The following is a 20,908-nucleotide window of genomic DNA, read 5'->3' as shown; positions in this document are numbered from 1 at the left end:
ACTGGAAAAAAACTTTTACAAATTGTTTACTTGTGGAACAGAATTGTATTTATCTGGAAAATGCTGAATAAACATTATTAACACTGCCCTACTGCATTAAACATGAGTACCAACCATAGCAGAGCCTTTTGAGTTAAACATTGATGCTTTACAGCTTCAGATGAATTCTTGCCCTGCTGAGACATCTTAGTAATACCATTCAAAGTCTGCCTTAGGAAGTGTACTAGAATACGTGAATTATCACCTCTAAGGTCCCAGTCTTGCAATTTGAGAACAAATTCTTCCTGTGAACCAGGGCCATAGCCTTCCTCCAGCAGTTTCAGTAGACAGAAGAAGACTGAACGTGCAGCGGAGTCAGGCCTTTCACCTGTAGGGAGTTTCTTCAAGAGCAGGGACTGAACTGGCAGCAACCTGATATGTGCCATACGAAGTTTGCCAGGCTTTTCTGAAATGGTTTTAATGGGTTTCTCAGCAACCAGCCTTCCCCAAAACCTGCTAGGCATTTTCAGTCAAAATAACTGCTTCTCTTCTCATTTCCAAGACAAAAAGTCTGTTCAAGGTGTGAAAGATACTATCGCTCTAGGAGAGTCTTAAGTAAGAATGTAGTCCTGCAACTATATCATTAAAAGGTCAACTTTTCTACTCAGTTTTCCATTTGTCTGAACGTGATGTGATGGAAGATGCAGAAAAAACAGCTACTGCTATCATGGATCTCAACTTAACCTGTTAGAGAGTCCAAAATAAAAATAAGACTAAAATCCTAACTACTAATTAATTCTCTCTTACTGTTTTATGAGCAGAGTCATACTCTGCCTGAGTTAATCCATAATATTTTTACCTTATTTTCACATAGGACCTGCCAAAGCTGTTCATGGAATCTGTACCTCACTGCAACAGTCAGCGAAGGCTGGCTTTGGAGTTCACAGATCTCCAGTTTAGTAGATGTTCAGAGCCGCAGCTGTTCTAAGAGACCCCCAAAGATGGAAAACAGCAATGCAGGCTCCTGGAAGAGCTACCTTACTATGCCTTGAAGTAGGTGTTTATTTGTTTATTCACTTTTAAAATTCTCTCTGGCATTCTGTATACAGGGACAAAACACAGTGCAAGAGGATTCTCCTCAGAACAATTTCTACAATTACTCAACATATATCCTCTTAATTGTTACCACATGGTGAATTTTCTTCCCCAAATACTGACTATCATGAGAACAGATAGGCCATAAAGCACATCCTGAAGTTGTATAATGTGATTGAGTTTCAGTTGTTACATAGTCGTTTGCAAAGTCTGTGATAAGTACTTTACACATAAAAAATTGTAAAAAAAAAAACCCCAAAAGCTGAAAGGCAAGAAAAGCAAATCTTCCACGCACGTCTATTAATGTTACTGTCTGTCTTGTATACTTTTAGTGACTTCACTCTAATTGCGCATATAGTAAACAAGAAAAAAAGAAAACATATTGAGGGAGCCTAATGGACTATTAATGGACTAGTAAAGGATGTCACCTGTTTTAAAAGAAACAAACACAGGCTTTTGAAGAGCAATATCCCTCTGTCTGAACCAACAAATGATCCGGGTCATGCAGCTGAAGCTGCAGGCTGGAGCCCCAGCAGAAGCTTCCCCACTCCCTGACCAGAGGGCTTTCCCACTCAACAGGACTTGCGGGCGCACAGCACCTGCTCACTGTTTATAGAAGGGCTGACAACACAAAGACTAACACAGCCATAATTTCAATAATTCATGTCCGCTCTGGTATCCCAAGGCTAAAAGCAGCCTCCTGTGTCACTCATGATTTCATATGCTTTCTTCTGCTGTGTTCCCCCACCAAACTCAGTTCTCCTTCACTCCTACAGGTCTGTAGTGAACTTCAGGGGACCTGCAGGAAAAGCATGCCAGTTTTAAAAATTGTGCTTGTCAGTAACAGGGAACAGCCCTGAACTCATCTGTAACACAGGCAGGCACCTGGAACGTGCTCCTAAGGTGGGAACCAGCTTCCAGGTAGCACTTAACTTTTGTATGGAAAGGGTCAGGCATGGCTTGAAGCATTGCTGTGTAGTTATTGTTCTGGAACAGAGTCGGTTAATACACTACCTGGAAAATGCAACAGGAGATCAAGCCAATGTCAAATGTACTCAAAGGAAGGTTACTCTGCTGTTCTTTAAACACCTGTTGGCCAGGGGCTGCCTTACACAGATGGCATGAAGCCCATTTGGACTTGTAAGGTGAATGGCCACTTTTCCATCAAAATATTTTCTCACCAGAAATGCTACTGAGCCTTCTAGAGGGCTCTTTTCCTACTGCTGTGGGATAACCAATCCTCTCACACAATACTCAAGCCATGCAAAATAAAGGTAAAGGCTGGCTCCTATGAGAACTGACTCCCTCTGGAGGAAATCGGCCTGTAGCAGCCATCAAGACTTGACTCTCCCTCTAAAACACAGTGTGAGCACAAGAGATGGCATAGCGGCACTGCTCCAGCACTTCTGAAGGTGAGCAGGAACCAGCACAGGGAATCACATCTCTTCTCGCTGTCCCCACTTGCCTGACAAACAGTGTGACATCCTTCCTCCTGCCTTCCCAGCACCCCTGCCCTGGCACTGGGCAGCTGCTCAGGTTGATGAGTAGAAAAGGCCTCCACAGTGCTGCCCAAATGGCCAAAAGTCAGGCTGCAGACCCCAGGACATTGCAAGATATTAAAAGCAAACACCTGTGCTTGGGTCTGTTTGCTGTCTGATTTCTGAGCCACAGATGATCACAGTTTTAGGCTTTCCTCTATATAGAGGCCAGCACTCACTCTTTTTTCCCCCATTTAATTGCTTTCACAAGGAGCCAGAACTATTAATTAAGCTGCATCCCGGCTGAGCCAGCCTCCGTGTCCTGGCAGGGCTGGTGGGCACGGCACAGGGGCACCCAGCTGGCTCCCGAGGGGGTCAGCAAGATGCTGTGCCAGCTCTGGCTCCCGCTCTGCTGTGCTGGACCCAGGCAAGTCCTCATACAGCCGCCTGGATGTCACCACCAGGTGCTCGTCAGAGATCTGGGTCTTGCAAGCCCCAATAGCATGGGTCCAGCATGCCTTTGGAGAACCCATGAGCTGCCTGCAGGCTGGAGCATGGGAGGACAGAGACAGCCAGAGGCATGGCTGCAGCTGCCCTGGCACTAACGAGCCAGTCTGGACTCAAACTGACTTGGGTGCCCTTCTCAAATGAATAATGCTTCTTGCTGGAGCGGTGGAAACACAACGCAGAAACATCTTTGTGGCTGAGCCGCTTCACGGCACCACAAATATTTCGTTCTGGCAGTGCCGGGGAGGTGGCATGCAGAGACAGGAGCGAGCAGACAGTTTTGCATAGGGGGAGACCTTGCACTGAGGCAGGCGGTCAGAGAATTTGTGTTAGGAAACTGCAGCCTTCATCTCCTAATAGCTGAAAAAAGGCTGTGACAACTGAAGTCTTTACAGCCCCTCCTTCCCCCTGCTCCCTCCTCCCTGAGGATCCATGTATCCCAGAGCCAGCCAAAACTCACTGTCAGCCAAAACCCAGGCAAGCCCTACGCTGCAAGAACCCACGATGCCCCGAAAAATTATTTTGATGATTTGAATGGGATTTCTCCCTTGGTGTGTGCCCCTGGTTGTGATTAAACTCTGAATGCAAAATGAAGCACTATAACCAAAGCAGGTCAGAATGAACAAAAGCTCTTCACCCTGAAGACTGGGCTCAGCCTTGCTTTTCACATACCAGCAATGAGCCGCTGGGGTGGCCGGCGGGACTGGCGTGCCACCCAGGTACGCACTCACGCCAAGCCAAACGAGGAACTGTGCCGTGGCAGAGAGCGAGGACAGTGACCCTGCCTGGGCACACCTCTGCAGATGCCCCTGGGAAGCCTGATGGTTTCTCAGCCGGCTCCTACAGCCTTGCTGGGCGACTGGGGAGAACCACATAGACGGTCAGGGGAAGAGACAGGGAGAGAGGCAGGAAGAAAGAAAGAGAGATGGATATACACCATTTCCAGCCTCTTTCCTATCCTTCCTACCTCTTCCCCAAGGCGAATGTGCTGGTGGTGAATGACCCATAGGCACTGGGAGGTTTGACCTGGATTCCCCATGATAACACAAGCATCCTTTTCCACAGAGGACTGCTCACTTGGCACCAATCTGTGCAATCCCTTGCTAAATACCGGTGAGCCACTCATAATTTTTTGCTCCCTATTCTCAATTGCTTATTTACTTCTCCTTTCATTAAGGACAACTCACTGTCCGCCACCAAGCGTTGTCAAGTATTTATCATCCACGTCAAGAGTTTGTCAGGTCTGGCTTCGTGTATTCTCTCTCCAGTGCTTGACATGTTCCTTGCCTCGTCCTGCTGCCCTTCCAAGGAACGGTTACTATGGCACTGAACACAAGGCCAGCCATCGCCGTATGAAGCAGCACTACAGCATGGGGGAGAACAAATGTTTGAAGACCGGACCACGACTATGCATCACAGTGACAGCTCGAGCACTTCCAAAGCATGGGAACAAACACGCAAGCACAAGGGCCCAGGGAGCCGTTTGATGAAAAGGCCCTTTTCTAACGGTTCTCAAAAGGACACATTTTTAAAAAACATCCACAAAGAAATTAGCAATGAGGTTCCCTACCACTATGGTCACTTCTGCACTCCTGCAGAGAGGGCTTTATCCAAAACACATTTCTTCATTTATATTTTAACATGTTTCTACAAAGGCAATAGCTCAAACAGCCTCAAAACCCATCTGGGCTAAATCAGCCCAACCACTGGCCTCTCGCTGCTCATCCGAAAACACCGTGGCTGTTGCTGGTACCCAGCAATCCTGATGTACCACCTCCCAGGCAGCTTAGGCACGACGCGTGTGCCTGTGCACGTGTTGGCACGTGGGCACACGTGTTGTAACGGGCACGTAGTCACGATCTGTTTTAGATGCTTTGGTAATTTTTTTTTTTACATTGGGCAGGCAATTTGAAAAGAGTGCAAGGTTTCTTTCGGCGGCGCGATGATAAATCACATTCAAGACATAAATAGACGTAAGCAATGAACTAGGTGAAGAGAGCAGACGACGTGAATTTGCATATCTTCTATTTTAAGCATCTAACATGAATGACCTGAATTGCCCCTGAATTGCCTGCGTAGAGACACCTGCCTCTCTACAATGAAGTTACAGGGATTTGCTGCTCCTAATGCTGTCCTCTGAATTGCATCCAAGCTGGATGCTTAAAGCAGATGGTATTGGTACATCTCCTAAGGCTCTGCTTTGCGTAGACAAACCCTAACCTCTTCAAGAATGAATAAAATCAGTTACAAGAGTGCAGACCTAAATCCAGGTGACCTAAGGGATAGAGAGACCCTCTGCAGAATCCCCTTATGCTGGAGTGGTCCACACAGATGCTGACAGAAGAGCGCTGAGGGCTTCTGCCAAAAGCTCTAGGTTACTTCATCCATTTATTTCCCCTTACCTCAGCTAACCAGCATAAACTAAAGACAGTCAAGCCAGTACAGAAAAACAAACCTCAGGGGGAAAATGGAGGCCAGCCGAGGAGGAGGATGGAAGTCAGGAGGTGGCACCCTTCCCTCTGAGTTGGTGCCTGCAGCGGTGCCGGGGGCGGACAATGAGTGCCAGTGGATGTTCTCGAAACCGGGGCTTTTAGGCAAGAAGCCAAACAATATTTCTAATTACCTATCATTGTGGATCATGCAGTTCTTCTCCATAATATTCTGGCCTGCAGCACTGGCCAGATTACGTTATCAGTAGATAATTCTGGTTGCTACAGTTCCCCCGCCAGTTTCAGTTGGACACAGCAGTCTTCCTCGCTTTCTGACCCTAGATCCAGGTTCCTCTAGCAGGAATGGGTATTAAAATTCCTGTAAATATAAAGCTTTATAAAATCTCCCAGAATGTTTAATCCCTGCGATTATTATGCATATATCTATGTATCAACATTATCAAATCTTGTGTGGTTTTGTTATCATTTGGGGTTGGTTTTTTTGCTATATCTGTCACAAAATATAAAAATTCTGCCTTGTAAGAGATCTAAGGATTTTCTGTCCTCAGCTTAGCATAAACTATACATGGTGATGTTTGCCTCTGTAGTTATGTGGTAGGAATCCTGTTAGCATTTATATATGCCTCCCTAGATAGTTATTCCATGCTTTAATTAACCCTAGGATTTGAGTCTTTCATGAGAAAATTATCAAGTAGGGCCACTGCAGTGTGATTTAACCACTTAGCCAGAGGGAGACAAGGATATTTTGTTTTCAAAATTATGAAGGATATGCCAACAACCTTTCAACTACAGTAGTTCACTGGCAGTAGTAGCACCATGATAAAACCAAAGTCACTGAAAATAGTACCATGACATTAGTAGTTGAAAAACTAAAAATTATATGCATGTCTGGCCATTTTGTTGCACTTAGTTTAAGGATATCAAGGGAAGGGTGCCATATATATTAGAGCGCTTTTATAACCAGAACCTGGCATTTTATATTCACAGCTTGGCACTAACTACAAGGGAAACTGATGTGGAGAGTTCATCCCATCCCTTATCTGAGATAATCATTAAGCTGCCACAAATTTTACAACAGTTAAGCATCTGTATTTGAGAACAATTCTAGGGGCTGGCAGGTAGAGTGGGACTGGGGCAAAGAGGCCACCAGCGAGGCCATTCCCTGGGACCACCCCTGATTGCGCCCAGACCTTCCTCCCACCGACCTGCAGGAGCTGGGAATCTCATTACTAGGAGGAGCGGCTCCACCACCTGTCCCAGGCCTTGGGGACAGAGGAAGCAGCAGTGGCACTGTCCTCCCTGGCAGCTGCCAGGACCGGGGAGGGAGCAGCACCCATCTCTGTGAGGATCTTGCTGCTAACCAGGGCTGAAAGCCCCAGCGGTCGGCTGACAGTGTGCTTAGGCGGGGTTTAGGCTATGTGGAGCACCGCTGAATGGATAACGCACGCTTCACTGTCTGGACTTCTCCTCCTCAGCCACAAATGCCAGAAACCTTATTTAAAAAAAAAACAATAAAATTTTTGTCCATGTGCTACTGGGACCTGACTACCTATCTGGGGCTGAACCTCGCTACAGGTTAGGGCTGCATGTTTCCAGAAGAGTGGGAAAGAACCAGACCCGGCTGACAGGTGAAGTAAACAGTGTCCAAACCACCATGGCAACGAGAACAAATTCCTACCAATCTGCTTTTATGCATGTCCTCTCAAGCTCGCTGCCATGTTACCGTGCTGCCAGGCAGCATGTGTACTCTGCTATGGGGCTGCAACAGCACGCATCCTGAATGCTATGGAAGTTATTTTGCCCTCAAGCAACAGTAATCTGCACAGGGTTTTGTTTGATGACGCTTCTACTATAAAGAACCACAGTATTTATATGAACAATATTGTGTAGGTCCATTCTGCTCTCAGATGGTGAACAATATTATCTTAAAAGATATAATCAACCTTTTTTTTAAAAAAATCACCTCTCTGACTTCCAAATATGTTATTATTACGTGATACTTAAAAAGTATCTTCATGTAATTCAATGTACTTCATTGAATTGAAGTACATGAAAATGTACTTCAAATAAAACAATTCTATAAATAAATAATTTTTTATTTCTTTTGCTTGCTTTATGGTTTGCACACCACTTTGTGCTTCTGTTTGCACGGCTTTTTAATATAATAGCAGAGGAGAGAGAAATTAGTAATAGCATAAAAGTAATCTTGAAATAAAAACATGTACAAGAGATTGAGGGAAGTGCACCGAGTGAAACTATTTTTAACTCTTACTTTAATATTTGATTATACTTCATGGCCCATCTACATTTTTGAAGGGAGAAAAAGAGTGAGATTTTGCTGCAATTTTACATACTGCTTTATTATCTTACACCAAACGCTTGTACTCATAGTGCTTTGCCAATAGCCATCTTCTGTCCTTTTTAGCAACTTGCTTTAATAAGTTTGGAAGCTCAGTAGGAGGCGGTAACACGTCTGAGATACTTCCATCTCCTCACTACTTTTGCAGACCTTACCACAGGGAGAAGAGCCCCACTGACTACGGAGCTCGCAGGACCTCATTGCTCCCAGCATTACAGAGCGGATCAAGACCCGCGCTCAGGCACGGACATTAGAGAAACACAGACTGGACGTTGCCTTACCTGTTCCACCACTCTGCTGCTCGTGCTGGCACAAGACAGTCTCCACCTGCGCCACGGACAAGCCAAGCACATGTAAGGCCATGTGTACCAGCCTAAATCTTCTGCCATGTAACCCATCATATTTTGCAGAGTACGTCTCCATCACCTGCTTGACTCCAAGCAGGCAAAACAGATGCAATCTCCCTCTTTAAAAGGCCCAGCTTCACATCCAGCAAAGCAGGTATCTCTGAACAGAGACACTGCCAGAGGTCGCCATGCCCCCACGCAGGAGAAGCCAAAGCTGGTGATGTGAACACCAGTGAGGCTCACGGGATGTGCTGAAACGTAGCCAGCTCCTGCACCCCTGCTCTGCAGAATGGAAGAAACCCTGTTTTTGAATCCAATGAGTCCAATTAAGTGCATTCATAAGCCTTGGGAGGACTGGAAACCAATAAATCTTGCATTGACGGAGATGCAGCTATTAAATAAAAACAACTCTTAATTTTCATTTATGAGCCTATTTGCATTTTTTTTTAATTCATGCAGTGGGATGTAGTGCTTTCCCTCTCCCTAAATCTCTTTGAAAGCATGTTAATGTGTCTTTTTTTTAATTTAGCAAAAGTAAAAATAGACAGATTCAGCAAATCTAATACTACTCAGAAAGAAGGGACATTAACTAAATAGGGCACCATCAGCAACAATTACAATAATGTGTAAGTATAACTGCTTATGTCTACAATTAGCCTGAAAGGTAAGTATGAGGAATAGCACTGTGACGAATGTAAAAGCCTTTCTAAAGAAACCTTTAAGGAAAATGTGATTACTAACAGTAAGTAAACCACAGTGCTGGTTTTTACATGACTTTAACCAAAGCAGGCCTGACGTTAATGCTGAGAGTATGGTAAAGTACATAGTTATACATACTTTATGAAAGGAAATGATGGAAGAAGACAGAATGACATAGGTGATCTGAAATCGTTAACTGTTGTAAACTAATGATCATGTTTCAGTGAACTTTGTCACTGTGCAGTACATGAAGCACTCTCCAGTGTCCAACTGAGGGCACTGCAACAGGACATCTCAATCCCTTCATCTGGCCATACGATTAATTACTACACATACCAATGTCCAAAGAGGTCCAAGTTTGTGAGTTGGGACCTCGTTCATAATATCCACCCCTTCTCTCATTTAGACTCATTTACGTGTGAAATGTTGCGCAGGAAATGGAAGTGCATCCTGGCTAAAATTAGCTCAGATGGTTGAGCGGGCTCCCAGCTTCCTCCAAACCGGGGAACCCGTTTGTTGCAATCTTCAGACACGAAGCCTGAAACAGATTTCAGAATTACTGCAGCAACCCTATTCCCAAATCTATAATGTGCCAGTGGCTTCACATGTGTCTCCACATGTGTCTCTTCAACCAGTATGCAGTGGGCACACCTGGAAGACCCTTTCCTGTGCCTACCTCTGTCCCTGCGTGTGGCTCTGCAGGGGAGGGAGGTCCCTGAAAAGGCTGCAAGAGGCAGCACCAGCAGCTGCCCACTGTCAGTGCACAGAAAGGCTCTCAACCCCAGCTAACAGCAGCTGGAAAACAGAGGGGCTAGAAGATGAGACGAAAAATTGAGGGGCAAGAGGATGAGAGAGAGTAGGAAAGGTATCACCCCTGAACTGGGTCACTCGGGAATCCGTCTGGGCCCGTAGGATGGAGTCAAGGCTGTGGGGAACACAAATGCCGCTGAGGCCAGCTGTCTGGTTTGCCTTCTCCTGACATTTACCCAACTGACTTCCCTTAAAAACATCCCAAAAGGATGTTTTGGCATAAGGGGTTCTGGCAGGGAATTCTGCAAAGAGTTAATACATTTGGTTTCCAGCTCTGGTAGGCTGGATTCATTTTCTACTTATATCACAAATGGAAATAAATTCAATCTTCTCCCTGCACTTTTCCACAAAAAAGAAGTTCCCACTCCATTTGAGTAGATAAGCAGCCTCTTGCTCTGGAGAGGCCAATGCAGGAAAGCAGAGGAGTGATGTTGATTAAAACAAGAGGCAAAACAGTCCCTGCCTTCCTGAGGAGACCTGCACAAGTCTTACGACAACCACATTGAGACCGTCTGGTGCTCCAGATAGATTGTGTTCCTGATCATTAAAAAATATAGCATCAACCCAAACTGCATTTGTACTAAGTGAAACAGTAGCTTTAACTAATTTTCACTGAACATGGACATGTCTTCATTAAATTCTAAAGGACGTGGTCAAATAATTTTTAGCAATTTCACTGTTGTTAATTTAAGCCCTACTTTTAATATCAGATGAAAAGTAGAAAAGTCTTCTCTTAAAATCAGTTCATCATCTTTGCTTTGGATATGTTTTATTTCTTTCATTCTTACCTAAATTTAACTACAGCTGTTTTTGGTTAATAGCAATATTTGGTATTTGTAACAGACAATCACTAGAGCAAGGAGCTATCTGTAACTGTGAACCCAACTGAACTGAATGTTACCAAAACAGTTCTAGAAATGATGTTTGGCAATTTATAAATTGCCACATATGGCAAAATCAGGCCCATACTTTTCCTGAAAACAAAAAGAACTGAAAACTAATTTCTGTCTTAAGTTAGGAATAAGGTTCAAAACGTAACTGATCAATCCCTCTCACCCCTTCCTCTGATCCCCCCAACAAGTTAAAATTCTGCATTCAAATGGGAGCGTGCTCCCTCAGCCTTCAAATTTTGTGCTAAGAAGCATATACAGGACTGCCATCTGTAGTACAAAAGGTGAAACAGGACAAAAATGATAAAATGGGGTTTTGATTTGACTGCGTATGAAAGGTGAGCAGAGACATCTGGGAAGCCAGATCTCCTGGTGCCAGGCAATGTTTCACTTATAGCTGTCCTAAAACATGTCATCGAACTCATGGATGCTACTATCTTCTTTCACAGACTCTGTCAATCGTCTGGTAAATGAGCTATGTCTAATAATTTATCACTTCATCTGCATTCTCAAATTTCCCACTCTTAATTCCACCAAAAGATGCAGGCCAGCATGAACCTGTGGAAAAGACAAGAACTCCACAATATTGCACGTATTACCAAAACCCACGCAACTTCTTTTCTGCCTCTGCTCTGAGAAATCATCCTTATTTCATGTGTACCTTGCATGTGGGAAGAAAGGCCAGCATCCTGGTACTCGCTTCTTCACACCTGAGAGACACTGAAAGTCCCGGACTGTGGATGGGAGCTTGAGGACATGCTGACCTATTCCTTTCGATCCAGCCCCTTCTGAAGACAGGGGAGCTGCCAGGCCCAGGCTCATGCTGTGTAAGCCAGCAGTTTGACTCCTGCTTCCCTGGCACACAGGTGTAAAAGGTATGATGGTATTTCTGCCCACGGGGCATTGATGCATTGTGAAATTCCTCCCCATGTTCATGCAAGAACCCCTAATCTCACCTTTCTTCTGGATGTGAATCAACAAAACATGAAGCATCACAGAAAGGATTTATCTCTGCTACTGCCCACCTGCAATGGAAGCTCTGAAGTGCCCCTAAATTACCCTCTAAATCCCATACTTATCCCAAGTTTCGTGGGTTCTATTTCTCCTTAGCCAGCTTTGTACATCTTAAAAGCAGCATCTGTCCTCATCCCACTGTGGAAATGCACAGTGTTCTTTACCCTAAGGCACCTCTTCAGCAATTCTGGACAAAAGAAAACCTGTGTCACTGGATGTGTGTATAATTAGCAGGAGAAGATGTTTACGATGCACAAGAACCCTGTTCTATTTACACCCGCAAGGGGAAAGGACGGAGCCTTTCAGGTGACTAACAGCTGCCCATTCTCAGGGCTGATTCTCCACCTGGAGCACTGCAGTAGAAAACTCTCTATGATCTGAGGAGTTAAGTGCACAGCGGCCCAGGGGATGGAGGTGACTGTGCCCTCTTGGGACTCAAGCACATCGAAATTAATTACACTGTGGACCTCCAAATGAAGCACTTGCATAAATATAGATAATCTTGATGTTACCCTTATCTATCTTTACAGATATTATTAATATATCTAAGGATAAATGTTGGGGAAAGATAGCTAGGAATTTGTATTCAAAGCAATCGAGTTGAATACAGCTGCAGCTGATTAAAATAGTTTTAATTTAACTAGTACTGAGACAGTCGGTCAGCACTTGGGAACAAGAATGCAAATGAAGTGTTTGCTTGTCCTGTAAGACTGAGAGCAGGGACTCCTGGGCATCCCGCGTCTCCTGGTCCCACCTGTGCAGCCAGGGCAGCAGTCAGTACAGAAGCAGCCCTGCCAAAATGCAAGCAGATCATAAAGCAACCCCAGGTAATGTGACATATCATCCAACTGTGGCAAAAAGATGCATAATGAAACAGATGCGACCTCCTGCATTTTAGAATGAAAGTTTTTTCGGGCAGGGTAAGCAATGCCCAAAATGCAGATCACATCGAGCAATACATTTATCTCATTATACTGTTGGAGATGGGAGAAATAAAAAGGGCACCAAGTTGCTCTTATTCCGTAGTAATGTCAACCTATGTCCATCCTGACTGTCCTCAGGTAGCATCAGCCCAACAGACCTGTTTATTTTGCCTACAATGGATTCCAAACTATGACAAACTTTTCAGAGATGCAATAAACTAAAATTAGCTTTCAAAGGATCTGTGTGTGAGTGTCACATTCACCTTGAAAATATCATATTCACCTAAATAGTTAAAAATCAAAGTTAACGATGTTCAGGAAAAGCTGAGAATTTCTCTTTTTTACTTTCTCTTTTGAATACTCTCCTCCTGAACTTGCCCCCCCTGACACCAAGCCTGTTGTTTGTCTTCAGTTCGGTAGCAACAAGGTTGGTCTCAGTAAGGAAATTATTTTAATAGTAAAACATACTGGATGCTTTGCGTAAATACTTCAAAATGAAATGTGGCTTTTACATGAAAGCCAATTATTATTTATATTTTAATATCACTGAAAAATTTTATTTTAAAAACTGTTCCAGAGAGGGATGAGAGGCAAGCTGTAAAGTCTTAAGGAATACAATAAAAGCAACATCATTCATAACTGGGTACATTTCCTTTGGGTTACAGCAGGAAATTGGTTTTAGAAAAAAAATGCAAAAGGACACTTCTGTTAGAAATCACTTGTATTCATCAGTATTTGCAATAAATACTTAAAACTAGTACCTGAGTGTGGAGGGAACTTTACAGTTCTACTGCCATTCTTCATTTGTGGTGGTCTACAATTTTACCAGATAAACAGGGGGATCCTGGGCTCAAATTCCCTTGAACCCAGAGGAATGAGTGGGGATATGCACTTAAGACTTGTTTCCTGCCTCCTGATTCTCACCACAGAGACACATAATAAGGGCAAGTTTCAGAGAATATGCCAGACACCTGGATACCTTACCTATTCTGCAGAGATCAAATGCCTCACAGATAGTGCATCAGAAAGTCCACGTAGCTCTGATTTTCCAAACAGGAAACTCTACTAGGAGTTCTTACGTTTGGTCCATGTTTCCTGCTTAGTATAGCTGGGAGGAAGGAGAATGCATCAAATGAGAGAAGGGGAATCAGGACTACTCTCGCCATTGCGTAGTCGGCCCACTCCTGGTGTATTTGGAGCTCAGGATTGCAACCTCTCTGTTTCCCTTATGAGCATCTCAAAATCTTTGTTCAGTTCCTGATTTATTCTCCTGTGAGGTCAGAGTGTAGACCTCTATTCCCCTCAGCACTGATTAACTTCACTTACTTTTGCTACAACGAAGTCCAGTACTGGTACCACATATAAATGTTGGTGGGGTTTTTGGTTGGGTTGGTTTTTTTTTTAATGACACTGAGCTGAAAACAAATAGAAAGCAATCAAATGAAAGATAATTGAAATCAGCTTATCTGCTCAGACACTGTAGCAAGCATTACTAACAAATTGAACTTGCGCACAAAAGATGAGAACACTTCTTATAATACAGTGTGGAAAGCCAAGTTGGCCGGGACTTTTTCCAACCAGAATTTGTAACAAGAAAATGCTGATTTATCAAACACAGCACCTATCTTCTGCATACCCTAGTTTTGGTAACAGTTCTGTTGGAAAGGTTTCTCGGGTCTAAGGTAGATTTTTTATTCAAAGCCCAAAAGAAGCCCGTGCAATGTCCAGTAGTTAGGACTCCATCGATGACTGAGAAGACAGATGCTTGGGTCCCTAGCTCTGTCAATGTAGCTTAGGAGCCTTGAAACTGGAATGCCACCAGGGAAAGCCATCCTTCTAACTTCTGGGCTGTTACAATGCATAATGTAGGAACCCATTTCTGTGTGATATTTTTGTATATCTGTATGAAATGATTCCGTATGGTATTTTGAAAATAGCTTTAAACGAATGGTCAATGAAAAAAACCCCAATACTACCAACAATGACAGATTTCAACATGAAGAAGACAATACTGTGTAAACTTCTGGTAACAACATAATTCCCTAACTCCTTCCTCCCTCCTGCTATAGTCACCCTCTCCAAACCAGAACAGCCTTGTAACTATGCTGGTTCCCTCCACTTTTCACATTCTTTTGCAAGCCTACTTAAAAAAAATTGTCCAGGCAAATTGAAACAAAGAGCATATTCATAAAGATGGCATTATCATACTGATTTGTAATTCAGGAGACCCTGGTTTAATTCCCTATTTGTTCTGATCTCAGTCCCTCGTCTATAAAGGAGGATTAATAGCACATCCTATCTCACAGCATTTTTCTGGGGACACAGATGTTTATGTGCCTGATGTGATAAGACAATCACATAGACAAGGAGCTTAGAAATATCCAAGACAGACCTTTGCCAGAGCATTTCTGCAAGCGCTCTCTGGACTATAACCAACCAGGTCCAGCAGCGGCCTGACATTAAGAGAAGTCCCTCTGAGTCCCGGGTTAGTGTTTGTTACACCGGGGAGGACAGCGAGAAAGCCAGACACAACAGCAGCAGTCAGGAGAAAGGGGGGATCCCAGGGAGGAGGGTGGCATGGGAAGCCAGAAGAGGCTGGGGAGGAGGAGGAGGAGGGAAGAAGAAGGCAGAGTAATAGGTAAAGACATGATGAAAGACAGGATCAGAGCAGGAGAGCGGGGACACAGTGGAGGCCAATGATGGTGAAAATACAGAGAAGCTGCAAGCAGCTATAAAGGAAGCTTTCTTGCTCAAGGCGTGTGTGCCTCACCTATGAATCATAAAAGGATTAACTGTCATTAATTGATGCTCATATGAGCCTATCAGTAGTTTCTAGAGCTGCTCAGGAAACCCAGCTGGAGTCAGCTCAGGTTTTAATGCAGGTTTTCTCAGAAGTTTCATTCCTATGTTCCTTGTGTCTTGTAACAACATCTGCAGCTTCAGCTCTGAGCAGCCTGAGTACATCACATTTCTAACTCCATACAAACATGCAAAAGGACAATTAACTTATCGCACACAATACACAAAATACATCGCCCTGAAGAGTAGCTCCATAGTGTCAAATACTTTTCCTTCTTCACCAAAGGCATCACTCCCTCCAGCAGGATCAACATAAAGATTAGCTGTGAAGAGTCTAAGTGAGGGAAACCGATTGATCGGTTAGTCACCCACCACTCACATGATACATATCCTGAACACTCAGCCCTTAATATTTCGTCAGTTACATGCCTGTTAGCCTCTCTCTAGACTACCACATAAATAAGGAGATAAGAAAACAGCAAACAGTATTGCAACACGCCTTGGATTTCGCTGCTCATTGTGAAAACATAAACGACCGCACATAAAGGCCGAGCTGGAGACGAAGGCACTTTCTTTCTCTCCCTAACTCACTCAGACAGTATAAAAGCTTTTAAACATTTCTTCCCTGGACATGAAAAGAAAAAAAGCAGCTGCTAACAAAGGCTATTATTTGGAAGGCTGTTAATAGAAATCAGGCAGAAATGTATAGCTCTCCTTGCCTCTCACGCACCATTGTTAGGATGCAGTCTAATAAATGAGCAATAAATCAAGCAAGCCAAAAGTCTAAACATCCCTCTGGCTCCCTCAAGCAACCACAGCTTTCACCCTTCTGGTTAATAGTGCTTAACCCTCACACAAGTGACAGGAAAAGCATAAGCATCATCTTCTGATGAAGGCAAAGGTTTCCCAAGGAATTCACCCAGGTAAGCGCTACAACCACTAGTTACAGATACAATGTGTGTGCGGGGGACACACACCTCTTTCTTGTTTATTTTGACAGCTTGAAAAATTTATTTACTAGAACAATAAATACAGCTCTGATGTTGTATAGGACCATTAAACAGTACAGGATTTTGTAGTAATTTCCAGTGTCTTATCACAATTTCCAATCCACTCACCTCGAGAACTAAATGGTAAGACAGGAATCCACAGCCCGTTTCACCGATCAGAGCCCTTCAGATACCATTTCTAAACTGGGCAGCTGCAAAAGCCCTTGGGAAAATCTTTGCTTACTGTCAATAGTTTTATTTGGTTTTTCATGGATTCTGTATGTTTCACTAGCTACTGAACACCTCAGTACTTCAAACATACAGCAAGTAGCATTCGCCCATGTTTTTATAGACCAGGCTTCCCCTTGCCCCAGCCCCCAGAGTTTCAAAGAGATACTGTTCAGAGACCCCTTATTATGTTCTTGTTATTTTCACTAAGGCCTTAAAATTACACTAATCTCTGGCCACAGAGTGGAACCAAAACTATGATTCTTCTCCAAAACTCAAAGGGCACTTGGCTGCAGGTCCTACTGAGCCAACGCACCCAGAGGCAAGTGAACGGGATCTTTATTCACAGCAGTGTAAACACGGTGATTTTACTGATTTTGCTGCTGCATGTTTCTGGACCAGCGGGACTAAGCCGACTGGCTGCTAACTTCTGAAGTGAGGTTTTTCCCAAGATAAAGTCAGATTAAAAATGTCTCTGCTTATTAGAATGGAGAATTAACTTTTTAGGGGAAAATCTCTTATAAATGTGGGATAGAGAGAGAGAGAAACAAACCACTGATACACTGCAAAATTGTGTACCGTCAGGATGGCAGGGCTGAGACGCACTGAAGTAGCAGTAATGCTGAAGATTAGGATTCTTACATCAGATTAAAAAAATCTTTAAATGGAGGTCACTCATTTCTGTGCTGGTAAGACCCAGGACAAGATGTAGGCTTTTTTCTGCGAAGCCCCTTTGATACTCCCGTTGTGTGTACACACAGTGCTCAAACCACTGCCTCCACTCCCCAGCTGAAGCCAGGATGCCATGACCATAAAAGCAACCCGTGACTGACAGGCCACTCGGCAGCAGCACAAACCTGACCTGCAGCCGAGACTGTCACACAAGCACACTGGTGTCAAATCCGCCTCAGCATACAACATGCAGCTTATGTCGCCTTGACACCACACACAGGTCACCCCCTTAGTGCTTTTTGAGCGGCTCTGTGCCTGCAGAGCGGGGATCGGTGTTTTGCCACCTCCTCCCCTGGTGCTAGGTGATACATGCCCCGAGGCTGGCTCTGGAAGCGGAAGGCTGATGTGCTGCACTGTCAAACAGCAGCCGGGGAGAAGGTGGCCAACCTGCAAAAGGATGCTGTCAGTGCTGCTTGCTTTCTTTACAGCTCTGGCTTTTTGCTTTTTACTCTTGATCCAATACGTGTTTCTGGGTGACAAAAATTGTCTGTGGCCAGTAACAGAAGGAGGCTTTTCTGTTACTTTTTTCCTGATCACTGAAAATGGCAAAAGACAAGTCTCTGTGATGGAGGTGCTCCCTCCCCTGTCAACGTTTGCATGGTTGCTGCTTGCTCTGGTGACATCTGGCTACAGCCTGGGCAACGTTATGGGTACAGATACATCCAACATGCATTTTAAAGTCCGACTTTGTTAAGCCAGGCCTAGGCAGTCCTGGTTCCAGCAGTGTCTTTGCATTTTGCTGGGGAGAGAAAATGCAGAGGAAAAGCGCCACATACAACACAAACCAGTAGGCCTGGGTCAGGGTATGAAGCCTGGGGACATTCACACCACCATCTAACCATACCTTAATGCTGTTAAACATGGAGACCTCACCTCTGGCTCAGGAAGTCCTCAAGCCACAGACCTCTCTGCGCTGGGAAAATATTTTGGATGATCTTCAGTGTATTTTACCTACTTCTGGTACCCCTGATGGAGTCACATGTGACACCCCAGGGCTGTTTGCAAGCTCGTATATTCACAAAGGACACAGCTGGACATTACTGCTACTCCGTCAGCAGACCTGGTGTGGGAGCATCCTGGCAACCAGAGGGATAAACGAGCTGACACAAAGGTGAGAATGGTGACCCCAGCATGAGGAGGAGGGATGAGGAGCATGGGGTGGAGAAGTGATCTCCCACCAACAGTAAAGTAACATGGACCCAAAGCTGTGCTGCCAGTGCAGGGCAGCTTTTCTCCTTGCTTATCAAATGGAGAATATGACACCTGTCTGAGGACGCTCCCTTGACTGTTAGCAACCATCACACGCACACTAGGCTGTGCAGCCTGACAAATTTCCCCATGGACTAGAAAAACAAATCCTTTCTGTCCCTCCTGCCAAGTGACTTCTTGTTTTCTTTGTTTTAAAGAAAAAAAAGGAATTCTTGTTCTTCTGCAGAATAAGATACCTGGTATTCAGCAGCAACTTGTTTGTTCTGGGGGAAGCAGAAAGGGCTCGGGATAAGCTTACCACATTTTAGCAGAATTCAAAACACAAAGGATGCCTCTTCAAAAGCTGTGTACAGTCTCTCTTAAAGAGTGGAGCCAATGCTTTTACATATTACTGCGTGTTTTCCAGGAAGGCTGTGTCTATTGTGACTGCTAGGGACGTCCATCAGCTAAGGTATGAAATCAGGATTATTTTTAGAAAAATACAGGCTGGTGGAGGAGGCAGCATGCGATCAGAGATGCAAAAGCCTTTCTTGGCAGTGGATCTTGTCTCCTCGGGGCTTAAAGGATGTGGCTGTAACAAGACCTTTTTGTGCACAAAAACAGGAAAAAATCTGGCTCAGCCTAGAGCTTCATTTTCCATGGCATACTCCTTTTCTCCTTCTATGGTCCAGTTGGATACTCTCCTCAGTAAGCAGCTAATGGATGGCTCCCTTGGTTTCAGAAGCAAAGACTCAAGCAATACTTATTTTTAAATGTAATTTGCATTTTTTAGGCACTGATTGGTGGACATCCCAGCAGTTCTGCCTTGGATGGTCTCAAAACAGCTTTCTCCAAAGGAACAATTTCTCATCTCTCCCTTGATAGAAAAATCTTCCTTACCTATTTTTAAAAGTTGCATGCTGAGAGGGTCTCTGCTGTGGGATCCCACTCACACAAAAAGGAAAAAACTAGCATAATCTAATAAATCCATTAGCTAAAATTACGCACTGCCAGTAAAAGCTCACAGCGCCCTGGAAAGTCATTCTGAAAGTCCTTCTTGCCACCCATCCAGAAGAAGCCAAGCCTGTAAGAAGCAGGCTTCTGCTGTACAGGATGTTAACATTTAACTTGAAAACAAAGCACCAAAAACTAGTCCTTACTTTTAGTATAAAGCTGAATGCATTATAAACTGTGCGGCTTGTGAACTAATTTCAGGCACTAAAAGACTGAATTTTCTCACTGTCAGAAAAAATGCATATTTCCACTGCACAGACAACTGTGCTTTCAGGAGTATCTCAAAAGGCTAATTTGCACCAAAGTTCTGTTATTGAGCTTGGTTCAGGCAAACATTTTAGACATGGCCCACCCAAGTAGCTTCTAAGCCTTCCCAAATCTGAACCTGTATGGTGGTCACATTTAAAAAGATTTGGCCACTGCCTGTCCACCATAGCTTGGAGACCATCCAGATTTCCCTTCCTAGCTATGCCACTGGCTAAGGCAACAAAACCCCTTTTTTTTAAGGCACAAATGCTCTTTTCAAAGCTAAACTTGAACATCCCATCTCAATGACATACAACAGGCCCTACAACTTCAAGCACCCCTCTTTGCAGTTTGAGATGCTACATCATCCAGATGTCCTGAAGAGTAACAGACTCAGCCTTCCCCACTACAAAGGGTTTGAAAATAGGTCCCACGGCAAGTTATTTTCACATTGAAAATCCTGTTTTCAGCCTTTTCCTCTTTCTTGGTTTGGCCCAACAATTCGAGTGCTATCAACAAAGGGAGAAACACGATCCCCAAAGAAAATGCAGCCCGAACAGAAACTTGCAAGTTAAAATCCAACACTGAATTGCAAAAAGAAACAAGCTAGAAAACAACGCAAAGTCGAATATAATTTGTTTGCTGTTTCTCTCAAATACTTTTTTCTGCAGTAGCTGAAGTTTTGCTGGCCATATACAAACTATACATAAAGGCAGAGTAATACAGTGATATGTGCTAGACAAATCCCATTTAAGCTTAAAGCTCCTCCAAGTGCCAGAAGGAGCTGAAGTCAGAGTGCTTTATTTGTTGGAGGCTTTTTAAGTAGACGAGTTAGAAAGTGGGCAAACAATACAATCTTTATCCTCGACTATGCAAAATCAAGAGTAACTTTTACTTCTACATATAGAAGTAAAAGCGGAATTGAAAGTTTATAAAATATTCACCTGACTTCAACAAATCTAAAAGGTTGTACTTCAAGAAGGATCCCGGAGAAACATTTTGGTATAAATTATAGTGTTCTCCTTTCTGACAACACCTGAAAATAGATCTCTGAGGGGGAGTGAAAACTGGGGTGTCTCATGAAGATGTTGCCTCCAGACTTTTGTTAGCTCCATCTTTCATCCTGGTCTTAGCCTACAGAGTCTTAGGTTTAATGTAACT

At 43.9% G+C, this 20,908-nt stretch overlaps 1 protein-coding gene across 6 annotated transcripts in view; it reads right to left on the bottom strand.

Annotated features, from left to right (window-relative positions):
* The window catches only part of DTNA (dystrobrevin alpha), a 227,432-nt gene that overhangs the window by 129,242 nt on the left and 77,282 nt on the right, over positions 1-20,908 (bottom strand). The gene's annotated exons all lie outside the window — the stretch shown is intronic.

This window comes from Chroicocephalus ridibundus, chromosome 2, assembly GCF_963924245.1.
Source record: "Chroicocephalus ridibundus chromosome 2, bChrRid1.1, whole genome shotgun sequence".
Lineage (NCBI taxonomy): Eukaryota > Metazoa > Chordata > Aves > Charadriiformes > Laridae > Chroicocephalus > Chroicocephalus ridibundus.
The sequence above is the reverse complement of the archived record's forward strand: the minus strand, read 5'-3'. Positions and strand labels throughout refer to the sequence as shown.